At 38.8% G+C, this 12,655-nt stretch overlaps 1 protein-coding gene across 1 annotated transcript in view; it reads left to right on the top strand.

Annotated features, from left to right (window-relative positions):
* Window positions 1–12,655, top strand: part of ATP8A2 (ATPase phospholipid transporting 8A2) — a 293,926-nt gene that overhangs the window by 123,915 nt on the left and 157,356 nt on the right. The window lies entirely within an intron of this gene.

Below are 12,655 nucleotides of genomic sequence, written 5' to 3'. Positions count from 1 at the left end.
GTGAGTCGGTTGGATGCATGGCTGATATCAAAGGAAAAGGCTACAGAGCCAGTGTGTAAGGATTGTTTTTACTAAGTATGTTCATAAATTTGCTTTGCTTACCAAAATTAAGTAGTGTCAAGGGAAAGCAGAACTCCTTTAGGAAGCTGACTCTATTTGTGAGATTTGGGAAGTTCATACAGGCTGAGTTAAAGCCCTGTTAGCTGGAGTACAATCTGATAGTCTGTTGGCTGGTGGCGGATAAGTGCTTGAGGCCTGTGATCTTGAAGCATTAGAAGATAGATAGCTTGAGACAGTCATGCATTGATGCAAATGTTGTGTGTCAGGCCAAGGGCTGCACCAAAGAGGAAGTGCAAAGGGGAGGCCTGCAAACACATTGAGGCAGTTAGCCCCAAGGCCAGTGTTCTACACTGTGAAAATAGTGGAGGAAGGACTTGTCTGTGGAGAGCTAACTGGTGTTGTGTGTCAGTCTGGAGACTGAGCTACAGAATGAAAGCATAGTGTTGTTCTACCTGGGATTACATCAGAACATTTCAATTGTATGTTTCTCCAAGTTTATATTATCAGGTCATGTAGCAAGACTCTGAGCTGCTTTTGGAGTTACATCTCACAATTTGAGGACTAATGTAATTACAAATTGAAGAGGAATGGTCACAGTAGCCCGAAACCATCTCTTTTAATGGTTGTGTGTGGGTGATGTGGTAGATGGGCTTAAAAGATGCTGTTGTTGAATGTGCAGTGATGATTCTAGTGGTCGAGAAAGGCCTTTGGTACTACAGTGCACTGAACTTGGAGGGAATCATAGTGGAATAATGGGCATTACTATTGTTTTATGGAGAAGTCTTGCAGAGTAGAAAGGTGGACAATAAGTAGCTCATTTTTTAGAAACCTGTTAGGGGTTGCAAATCAAACAATGGTATGAACTCAGTGTTGAAAGAAAGTGTGCAAAAAACTTCTAATGTAAAGCTGTTTTTAAAGTTTTTATTTTATTTTTTTAGTATGTGAATGGTTTGAAGTTAAAAAAATAGAAGACCAAACAAAAAAAGTAGATTACTACTTGCCTGATAAAGGTGCATGTTTTTTGGTTTTTCAAAAGCACGGGAAGCTGCCTTTGGGCTTACTGTGATCCGTAAGTCTCTCTTAATTTTGTCGTTGCCATCAAGATCCCTTCTTTTCCCTCAGGGAGAAAAACTTCATGCTGTTTTCTAGTTTTGTCTTAGTCTAAATGAGTTTATTTGAAGCTATCACTGAGAGAAAAAACACACCAAAAAAAAAAAAAAAACAAAAACAACAAAAACCAAAACCACAAAACAACCCACAACAAAAAAACCCCACCCCAAACCAGCCTCAAACCCCATCCATTTTTAAAAGCCAGAATATTCTTGGCATTTCAGCTCTTGGAAAGTTATTTACATTATTGTAAATCAGTCTCCTTGATATTCATCAATACTTTCAGTTTTAAAACAGGAAATAGCTTCAGTCTGTGTTTAAACCCTGCAATGTCTCATGTCATGACCTTTTAGTAGTTTGTTCCTTTTCTCCCCCTTCGCCCTGTTTTTCCTTCTTTCCAAAGGCCCCTCAGCTTGTCTTCCTGAACAGTTGGAGCTGTAGGTATTTGGATTCTGGCTCTGGATACATGCATTTTACCAGCTTCCAGCACCCAAGTTCTTGACTTCTTTGGCCTTTCCCTTTGCTTTCCTTTCCCTTTTGTATGATTCTGTATTTTTCCCAATTCTTCAGCTTCTGGCACCCACTTCTGAGTGGCTGTGGGCTTCTAGTGGTCTGCAAACCCACTCTTCCACCTGCAGAGATCATGAACTCCTTGACACCAGTTGTATAAATCACTGCTGCAGATGGTAGTGTCAAGTAGGTAGGAGCATATGAGGGGCTTAATCCTGCTCTCCAGTGGCGCAGACATCCATCAATACAATGCATTAGGAAATGGAAAGGCTGTTGTTCTTTGTGGCACTCTGGCAGTTCAATAGCGTTAAATTCTTTCCTGAAGGGGCATGGGGACACTTACTATCTCTCCATTGGTTATCCTTTGCTCTGTCTAGAGATCTGACAAACAGTGAGTATTGGAGGGCTGTTAGTGTTAGCTGAGTAGACATGTATGGAGAGAACCCTGTATGTAATTTTATCAGACCTTGGCATAACTAACAAGATCCTCTAGGAGTGCATCCAGAACTAAACTGACCAGGGTATCATGCTTAATTTTCACAGACTTTGAGCCTGGAGGCTCCTGGTAGGGCAGCTTGTCTGACAGGACACTGATAGACTGAGCAATGCTGGTGTGAACTTACACATTCATGTACCAGAATAAACATATGGCACTGCTAGAAGTCTGCATATTTGGGGGTTTTTTGGTGCATATGTTTAGTGTCTTCATGAACAGAAAAGTTTTTTGGTTTTGGCTTTTTTGTGTGGCTTTTTTCTTTGTGTTGGTTTGTTTGGGGTTTTTTTTGTTTGGGGGGGTTGGGATTTTTCTTTTTGTTGGTTGGTTTTGTGGGGTGTTTTTTTGGTTGTTTTCTTGTTTGTTTGGTTGGTTTCGTTTGGTATTTTTTAAGATGCAGGAAAAAAGTGTACTAGCTTACTGGCTGCTTTATTCCTTTTTCCTTGCCTACAAGATATGCTTTTTTCAAGAGCTAAGTCTCATGAGTGCTGTCCTGAAGTTAAGTTTCCTGGTTGAAAAATCTGCATAAGGTAATGCAATATCCTTCTCCAGGAAAGATTTTAATGGCATATGTAAATGAAATAAGACCAGCCCCTGGTGGTATTGACAGGATGCTGAGAAGGAAGCTGACTGTGTATTAACGTGCCTGCAGCTTAGGTCATTCTCACCGAACCCTGCAGCTCTGTGAGGTTCAGCTGCTTGGTGGAGATGACTTCGCATTCTTTCAGTGACCCTTTGTAAAATACTGTTTTATTAATGAGAAATATTTTTTTACAGACCTCTCTCCCCAACTGTAGATGATATTGAGTCATATGTGTAATAGTTCTGTTTATACAGGCATAATTACAGAAATATGAGTAGGAGTCCAGCCAAAATCTGGTGTAAACATATTACAATGGGAATAATCGCTTTCTTTTGTGATCATTAAATGCTTTGGATCAAACTTGCCTCTCCAGATTTCAATCCTTTTGAGGCCAGTGTAGTTTCCTTTACTTTAACTTTCAGAGAAACTTTGATTTCTCTCAATTTTTTTGTTTCCGAAAGCCAGAACTTTTAGTTTGTGTGCAAGGAGATTTCAGCAGCCACAGCAAACATCACTGGTACATGGACGTGCCGGAGCAGTTTCCAGGCCCACTGTGCCCTGATATTTTGCCCTTTTAAAGAGTCTTTATTTGTGTCCTGAAGTTAGATTGCGGAAACTTTGTAGTTCTCCTTCAGGAACAGGAGGAAAAATGATCTAGACAGAACTGCTTGTCAACATCTTACCATGTACTTCCTAAAACATGGGGTTGATGCATTTCTTGCAGAAGTCATCAAGTTGTCTTATTTCACAGCTGGAAGCTTCCTTGGGATTCTGGAGCACTGAGAGGAGTATTTGTTTCCTATGTTCAGAAAGCAGTAAGCTTTTTGTCTTCTTACCACAGTACTGGGTAGAAAGCCAAGCTTCATGCAGATTGTTTTTACCCTTAGTGTACTCATGGAGCAGAAGCAAAAATATCCTTCACTGGAGCAACTGGTTGTTTTCATCAAGTATTTCTAGCGTAGAAGATATGTTGGCAGTAAAGCTGAGGAACTTCTGTTGAACAGAACACTAGTGAAGGAGCAAAATAGCAGCAATCTTTATGTAGCAGGAAAAGGGAGTTTGCCTGCTGCAAATTTGGTTGTACTAGGTGTGGATTGAAGAGCCCTTGGACATCTCTTCAAATGGAGTAATAAGTGAATGTCATTATTCAAACCAAAGTAGCTTGACTGATCTCTAGATGCCTTTCAGTTATATAGTGATCTCCAACATTTTGTTATGGAACACATAGTACAGCTCACATATTGAGATATTTGCAGACCACGTGTTTCATCAGTATCCTCTACCACGAAACCCATTCTCCTGACTTGTGAGTGGTGACTCTCTCCTCCATCTGACTGGGTGAGTACCTTTATTCAAAGTCACACAGTGTACCTGTTTTTCACCTTCCCTTCAAGTAAGACTGAAGGCATTACCTGAGGTAAATATAATTTGGCAAAATATTGGTTTAATGTTTGGGCAGATTTTGAGATGGCTTTGTTGGTTTTGTTGTTAAAGGCTGACTTGGGAGTGGTTAAAGAGAAATGCTTGGTGTGTTATTTGCTCACTTGGTGTGGCTGATTGAGTCAGTTCTTTGCAGTTGATTTTTTTTCTATTAGAAATTGTTACTTTAGGGTATTTTTTATGAACACCATCCTGTTTGAAGATTTGATTCTTAAAGGTTACTGCAACGTTTCAGGTATGTGACTTAAAAAAACTTGAGACTTAAACCTAGAACAGAACAAAAGCAAAAGAGACCCTGCAACACAAGAGTGTACTAATACACCTACACTACCGTACATGGAAAAGGCCAAATCTGAGAAAATGTGATGAGGGCAGACCAAGCAGATTAATTTATAATGTTCATGAAAAGGCTTGCTTTCTTCTTTTAGTGCCCTCCTTGTCCTGAAATAGGCAATAAGAGCAGAAAAAGAAACTTGAAAACTTAATGTTTATAACAACTGTAACTTTTCAAAATCTCTTGTACATTTAAACTGTTATAAAAATATTTCCAATTATTATCAATGTTGTTAGGGATTGCTGATTTCTTTTTATCTAGGAGGGAAACAGGCTTACTGCTTTACTGTCAGGATTTCAGTTCAAAGCAGTAAGAGGTCAATTATCTGGCATGACAGTGCATTATGTTTCGCTGCACAGATTGCTATCCAGTTCATTACACCTGCAATAGGATGAGAAGGTGAGCTTTTTTCTTCCAGGAAGTTTTCAATAGGGTATCTTACTGACTAATATTGCAGTACAACTGTTCTGTAACTAGTGATAAATCTCTATAGAGAATTACGTTTGCTGTAGCTTTTCAGCTAATTTTCTTAAGACTGGGTTCAGATATGAGTGTCTCATGTTGCACCAGACCAAATCTAATCCAGTTTTTGGTTTCAAACAGTGATCAGTAGCTACCTTGGGAATGTGTAGGTAATTGTTGCTAGCAGCTGTATCTGCATCTTGTTTTCTTAATCCTTGATGTATTTATTCTTTTCATTTAATTAACTTTAGAGTTTAAACACATTCAGAAAGATTTCATCTCAGTTAGAGATTAATCTGTAATCTCACCCTGGATAAAGGGTGTTATATGCTCTGCAGAGGAAGTATTCCCTTATGCTTTTAAATTTGCCCGGTAATTTGATTGGATGCCATTAAGGTCTTGTATTTGAGGAAATGATGAATAATCATACCTTGGCTGCTTTTCTTCCACCTCATCAAAATTGCCACCAGGATACTGACTTTGAGTTGCCTTTTTCAGATAAAGGATTTTTGTTTGAAAGCACTTCCACCTGTCTCATCTTCCCTACCTCCCTTTTTTTTAAGACCCCCTTCTGGTTCTTGTTACCTATTTGAACAAGAAGAGCTGCCTACGACGAGTGCTGATACACCATGTGTTCGCATGTTTACACTGTGGTGGGGGGTTGTCATTTGTGTTTTATAAATAAAGTTGTTACTGTTTGGATGTAGCTGAACAATTGCCTTAGATGGAGCTGAGATTTCTAGGTACAGAAATAAGATATACTCTGAAGTTTTGCCTTACAGCTGATGTGCTGAAGGTCTGTAAATGCAACTTCTAGATAGTCATGTCCCACAGAAGGCCAGAGGAACTGAGAAAAGGGGCTGTAGGTAGAGCCAACAAGTAACTGCTGTGCTGGAATTTGTCTGAAATGGATGAAATAGGCATCCATATGTGTAAACACTTTTAAGGGCTGACTTTGGTGTTCATACTGAAGGCATCCCATGGATCAGCCTTAAGATGAGTATCCTGTTTAGACTGTAGGAGTCTAGAACACCATCTGCCTTGTGTTTTGTTGTGTGGTTGGGGAGTTTTGGGGTTTTTGTGGTGGGGTGTTTTTGTTTCTGTGGGGTTTTTTGAGATTAGGTTTGGGTAAGGTGTGCTACTTATCTTCTGCTGGTCTGCTCAAAGAGGACAGGACAGTGGATCCTAATTTCTAAATCTATTCCTGTTGCTTCTACCACTTATCCAGAGTTTAAAATGCTTCCTTCTCCTTTAGCTTTAGCTCAGTCTCCTAGAAGTGAATGTGGTTATTTATCTGTACTAAAAGGAACAATTCAGTTCCTTAGGTGTTTTGTGCATCTGGAACATAGTTGGTTAGATACAACCAGAATTTGTTTTCCTAGCAGTTAAATAACTTTGAATTGTAGAGTACACATAATGGAGGGAAAAATGATGCTGAACCCTGGGAGGGTAAAACATAACATACTGCAGCCAGAGTTTTTATTAGTTGTAGCACAGAATCACAGAATGTTAGGAGTTGGAACGACCTTGAAAGAGATCTAGTCCAATCCCCCCCGCCAAAGCATGATCAACACACTTGAAAGAGTCATCGGCCATTTGTTCAGATTTTTTTGGTGTGTCTTAGTGTTCTTCTGTAAACACTGTAGCAGCTTTGTAGAAAAACAGGAATTGGGACTAGCTGAAAGTTGAAAATTTCTCCACTGAAGTAATGAAGTAATACCAGAGAAGTTTGTCACTGGACGATCTCCGGTGAAAGGATGTTGAAAGAAAGGTGAGTCACTGAGGTGGAAGACAGAAAAAGGGATTTTAGGCAGCATAAAAAACAAAGAGGGGTCATGTTTGTTTTTCATAATTATGATTTCAGGAGAGTAACAGGGTGCAAAAATGTTTAATTATCTTGTGTTTATGGTAAACTGCTATGCTTTTTCTGAAGACAACAGTTCTTTTGCATCATAAATCATGTTAAATCAAAGCACTTTCCTTGTATTAAAGAGCTCTATAAATTGATGTCACAACTTAAGAAAAACACTTTTATCTTGAAGCACTTAAGAACGCTGCCACTTTCAGAACCATGTAAGACATTAGTATCTGGCTCGTTCAACTCCTTTCAGCTTTCATGCTGACACATACCATATTGAAGACATTGGTTGTTTGTGTAATACTTGGTTTGATCTTTTTTTCCTGGTACTTTCAGTACTATTGAATCAATCAAAGGAAGTTATTGCTCTGGGCATTAGCATACATTTAGATGTTTCTGCATTAAGAACTATTCACAGAGGAAAAAGCTTTTATGTCAAAAAGGGGAGTAAACAGTGTGACCGCAGCTGCTTTGAGCTGTGCTGTTATTTCTGACCCACGGATATTTGAAAATGAGCCTGTTTGTACTAGCAATTATGCCAGTTCAGGTTACATGGCTGTGAAAGGTTCCCTCCTCCTCCTCCTCTTTTTTAAATTTTAATTCCTTTAGTCTCTTTAGTGACTTGGCAAATACTATGGACAGGGAGAGGTTTTTGTTTGTCTTGAGATGGCTTGCTTCGTTCATTAGCATGCACAATTGAGTTGATTTCTGTTTCTACTGCTGCATGATGTACTGGGAATAGCAACAAAAAGACAGTTGCTAATACTAAATATTCAGAATTTCTGCAGCATGCGTGGATGTAACATCCCCTGGGAACTTTTTAAGGTGAACTTACTGGGAGAACCCAGGTCTACAGAGGGCTGAACCTTATTCAAGCCTCATTAAAATCCATGGAGGGATTTGCTTTAGACTAGCCTCCAAGTGATTAGTTAGCTATTAAATCGAATGAAGATACACTTAAAATGCATCTGTGGCTTTCCTAACAGTCTTATTTAAGCTGGTTTTTAAACTGTCACAGATTTGTAGTCAAACATAGGAAAGGTTAGGGAGGAATAAGTGTGTCAGACACAGAAAACTGGGAAATCTTTATGTAGAAGTTAACATTGACCATGATAATTATGGCACAGTGCAGCTGAAGATGTTTTTTGTTTTCTTTGAACCTCCATATCTTCAGTCAAACCTTTTCTTCAGAGTAAAACACAAATAAATGTGACATAGCGCTTAGGAGTATTCCAACTCTAGTACTTAAAATAAAGTTTCATAGAAACTGTTACGAATAAATGAGGCTAATGGTCAGGGTTTTTAAATTAGGAGGACTACATCTAGCTATCAATTTCCCTTTTTTAGGAAAAGTTGAGAGAAAGAAACTAGCAATCTGTTACTATGAAGTCCCACTTTATCTGAAAACTGGGTTATGATCCTGACTTTATGCACTAATGAGATTAAAATGTTAATTTTTGCTAGATTTGGAAACAGTGATATGGGAAGTGCTTCTAAAAAAATGAAGTCTGTGAGAGCTGACCCTTTTGGAATGAATATTTCCCATGTGGAACTTTTTTGCCAGATCAGAGCAGTTTCTGTTGAGTCTACACCGGCTGTCTAGCTTTCTCAAGAGATCTGTTTATTTCTTTTGATGGATTGGTTTTTATGCCAGATGTATTTTTGAGTTTTGTTTTTTTTTTTCTGAAGAGTCTGTGCCATAAAAATAACTGGGAAATTTTATAGCATCTATCCAAAATGTTAACTTAAAGTTGCCAAGTCTAATGTGTATGCACTGTTAAAACACAAAAATCGTATTTAAGGAAATTATGCACAGAGTTATTTATATAATTCAACACCAGTGGGTTATTGAGGCAAAAGAAAGGAGATGATGTGATGGTGCAAGGAGTCTGCAGTGCTGATGGATGAGGAAAGGGCAAGGCTGGAAGGAGGAGACTGTTTACCTGGGAAAGGTGCTCTAGTAACCTTGCATGATTAAATGCAGGGGAAGGAGGTGATGTCACTTCTGCTGCAGCACCCAGTCATACTTTATCTGGCTGGAGACCTTGAGCACACAAGGCAGCATGTGTACTCAGCTCCTTCGTTGAAATTCAGGCTTTTTTCTGTGACAGAACCACGTAAGAGTCCTCCTCAGGGACCATATTAATCCTTCAGTAGAAAAATGCCTCTATTGTCACTAAAACTGAGACTTCAGCTGAAGAACAGTCTAGATGGAATGGAAAAGCCTAGTCCAGTCTCTTTCTTAAGGCAGGGTTGTCCACAGTATCACAGTATATCAGAGGTTGGAAGGGACCTCAAGAGATCATCAGCTCCAACTCCAGTAGATCATGTCAGTCATGACTTGCTGTAGTTGAGCCATGGAAAACTCTTACAGGCAGAGATTTCACAGCCTCTATGGTAAATATTTAACATTGCTCAACAGTTGAATTAAAACATGCATGATGCTCACCTTGAACCTCCCAGTCTGCAATATGGCTATTGGCCCTAGTGACATCGTTTGATGTAATGGGAGAACTTAAATTACTCTTTGTTTAGTAGTACACTGTTGTTGCTGAACTACCTCTTATCTGCACAAGCCCAGGTGACACAGGCTGTTATTACTGGTTATGTAATTTAGACCCCTGACCATCTGGATTATTTTCAGTTTCTCTTCTCTTGTTTCACTTGATTCATGTGGACTATATAAAGAATGCTGTTTAGCTGCATCTCAAGTACACTGAAACAGTTGGATCCTCACCTTGGCATATCGCTCTGCTCCAACTTCTTGGCTTGCATTTGGGTTGTTATTTGTACTGGGTATGAGCAGTGGGAATGAGAATAAAGTGTGTATTCCTAAAAATTAAACAGCTGGGCATCTACAGTACTATTATAGCCAAGTGCATTTAGAAATAAGTAGATTTTCTATTCCATGAAAACAGTTTGGGGTTTTTTTTGACACGTAGAAGACTCAGAAATTGACTTTTTTTTGGCATTCAGTTTGCTTTTGCAGAGTATTTTTAATCCAAAGTTTTAGCTTTGATATTTTTTTTTTTAAAGTCATGATCAAGTGTGAGTGTAAGGCTATTAGTAATCTGTAATCTTAATGTTTCTCCATTATACTCATGGGAGAGCAAGCTACTCATTTAATATCTCTCCATCTTCATAAAATGAGTGTTTTGACCACTTTCATGTTAGAGCTGCCAAGTTCTGGGTCTTTGCAGAAATAATCTTTGAGTGTGCCTTGCACATCACTGCCAGCAAACTTCTAGCAAGGTTATTCTGACCCTCTTTTGAGAAATGCAGTGTAGAGCTTTGTCTAGATGTGAACAAAATGAAGTGGCTTTTCAAAAATTAACTTTGAGAAAGGGTAGTGCCCTGAAGACGCATGCTGGCAGCACAGCAGGACAGCCAGCTTCTTTGTCTGTTTGAGTACAAGCTGTGCCATGTGAAGTCTGCTTTGTGGTGACAACTGCATGTGGGAATATGTTGTCAATCAGCATATCTGACTTTAGCAGGCTTGTGATCAGCCAGTCATCCCAGCCATCCCAACCTTTCTCCACCCTCCCTTGGGCACAGCTTATTCAAGATAACTACGTACATTAGTTTGCCTTGTGTCCTGCTATGTAGACAAGCTTGTCAAAGATAAAATGTGTTTACCAAGTCCTTTGAACATTAGTTTTTCATGTTATCGCATTTATGTTCAGCTTCTGCAATGTGTCTTAAGAGCTTTCCAGTTGCTAGGTCATATTTTAAAGTAGGGCTCACTTTTTACCCCATGAGCTTGTTAGGCTGAAGGATTTTTTTCATTGTGTATTGTATTTTGAAAATCAATTGCTGTTATTTGTTTTTTTGCTGGTGTGTTAAATATCTAAACTGATACATAGTAACCAGGTTTATGTGAACTTCCAAGTCTGAGATTGTAACTAAAAAAATAAAATAAAATCTGCTGTATAAATTAAGATTACACTACGTGCTGCTATAAAAGCTATTTTATTAAGTCACGTGAGTATGCACTGGTTTTTAGTCCTTTTCTGGAGAGAAAGCAGTCAGCTGACTTGCTTTGCATATGTTTAAGAAAGCAAGCATCAGTACTGGTGTGCTGTGATGTATCATATCTAGCTCACAAAAGTTGCTTTCATGCTCCTGATAGAGCCCATGAGTTTTTCAGCTTTGGGCAAGTCATCATTTTTCCTCTCCCCTTGCTTTGTTTTTGGTTGGTTGGTTTTTTGTTTGGTTTGGTTTTTTTTTAATTTGCTTGAGTTGTTATGAAGACTGTCAGTGAATACAGCTAGATTCCATTATTTCCTTTTTTGTTTAAATTTCCATGGCATCTTTCTAAGGAAATGTTTCATGGGGTCTATCTCATTGCACTCCTCCAGTTGTAGCCTAGGCTGTGAGTGATTTAAATTACCTTAGCAATCATGAGGTAGCTCTATCTGATACTTCACATTCCATTGGCACTAGTGACTTGGATGTGCTCACATAGAATGTTTCTGTGGTGCTACTGGTGTGAAGCAGCCCAGTGCTCAATTAAAATCACTGTAACAGTGAGAGGACACTTCTCTTTTCCTAAGACCAATCTGATATAAGACTGAACATGGAAGAAATCTGCTCTCCTGCCCCTGGTAATGGACTTGTACTGTATGCTGTTGCCTGATAGTTCACCATGGAAGACCACAAGTTAATAGAAAAGGGCTCATTATACTGCCTGGTGAAAATGTTTTAAAGCTGGCTTTCTCTCTGGGGGGAAAAAAGGTCTTTCAGAAGATCCTTCTGTTTCCTTTCAGGAAAAAGTTAACTTAAATGCATGTATCTTCAGTGTTCTGAAGCTCCTTAGGAAATTGTTCATGTGTCTTTTCATCTCATTTAGTTAAAAGGGGGTGGTAGAAGGAACAGTTCATCCTGGCATCTTATGACTTAGCAGACTAAGCGTGTCCTGTGAAACACAACCATGCATGTTACCAAACTACAACTGCAGCATTTTGTGTCTTTTCTATGAAGATGTTTGACATGGTGAAATTTTGGCACCTAGATTTATATTCTTAATCTAATTCAAGAAGCAAAATTGTTGGCCGAGTTTGAGCTATTAAGCAAAATATTTGTGCTTTTTTTTTGACTGGCTGTAGTCCACAGAATGCACTGTCATGTGCGAGCTCTGCCTGTACTGGTAAGGCTGATCCTGTGGTCAGAAATACGGATGAGACTAAAACTAAAAATCATATGTGCAAAAGAAAATCAGCTTTGAGAATTGAGACACGTGCAGGAAATGGAACTGCAGTTTCTTGGCATTTTAAGAAAAACTCCTGAAGACTCCTTTCAGTAATTGCAAGGTGGCCAGCTTGGAATTTTCAGAAGAGCCATAATTCTGATATCAACACAAGCTTGGAAAAGTAAGAGGGAGTTGAGTGTTGTGAAGCTTTTCCTGCTCTCTTAAGCACTTCATTATGTGCATACAATTATTAATAAGAGCAAGCATTGACACTGGACTGTGTGTGTCAGTCCTGCGCTGTTAAAGTATTCCGTGATTTCTGCCTGGATTGCTCTAGAACGTCTGGACAAGTTTCTAGGAACAGTGAGTATGAGGTTAGAGGTTCATGTTTGGGAATAGTGCACGTGTTGTCAATGTTTTCCTGTAAGTTAATCTAGTTTTGAAAGGATTGCAGATTTAAGAGGTAACTGTTATGAATATGAACTATGATTTGTTAGCAAAGCAAATTATATTAACAAAATTATTAATTATTATTTACTAATATGAAAAATTGGCAGAAAACTTTGTAATGGGGACAGTGTACAGCTGTAGTATATTTACAATGGATATGTACAGTA

This window comes from Indicator indicator, chromosome 1, assembly GCF_027791375.1.
Source record: "Indicator indicator isolate 239-I01 chromosome 1, UM_Iind_1.1, whole genome shotgun sequence".
In the NCBI taxonomy this organism is placed as follows: domain Eukaryota; kingdom Metazoa; phylum Chordata; class Aves; order Piciformes; family Indicatoridae; genus Indicator; species Indicator indicator.
This window is presented reverse-complemented; position numbering and strand designations above follow the sequence as displayed.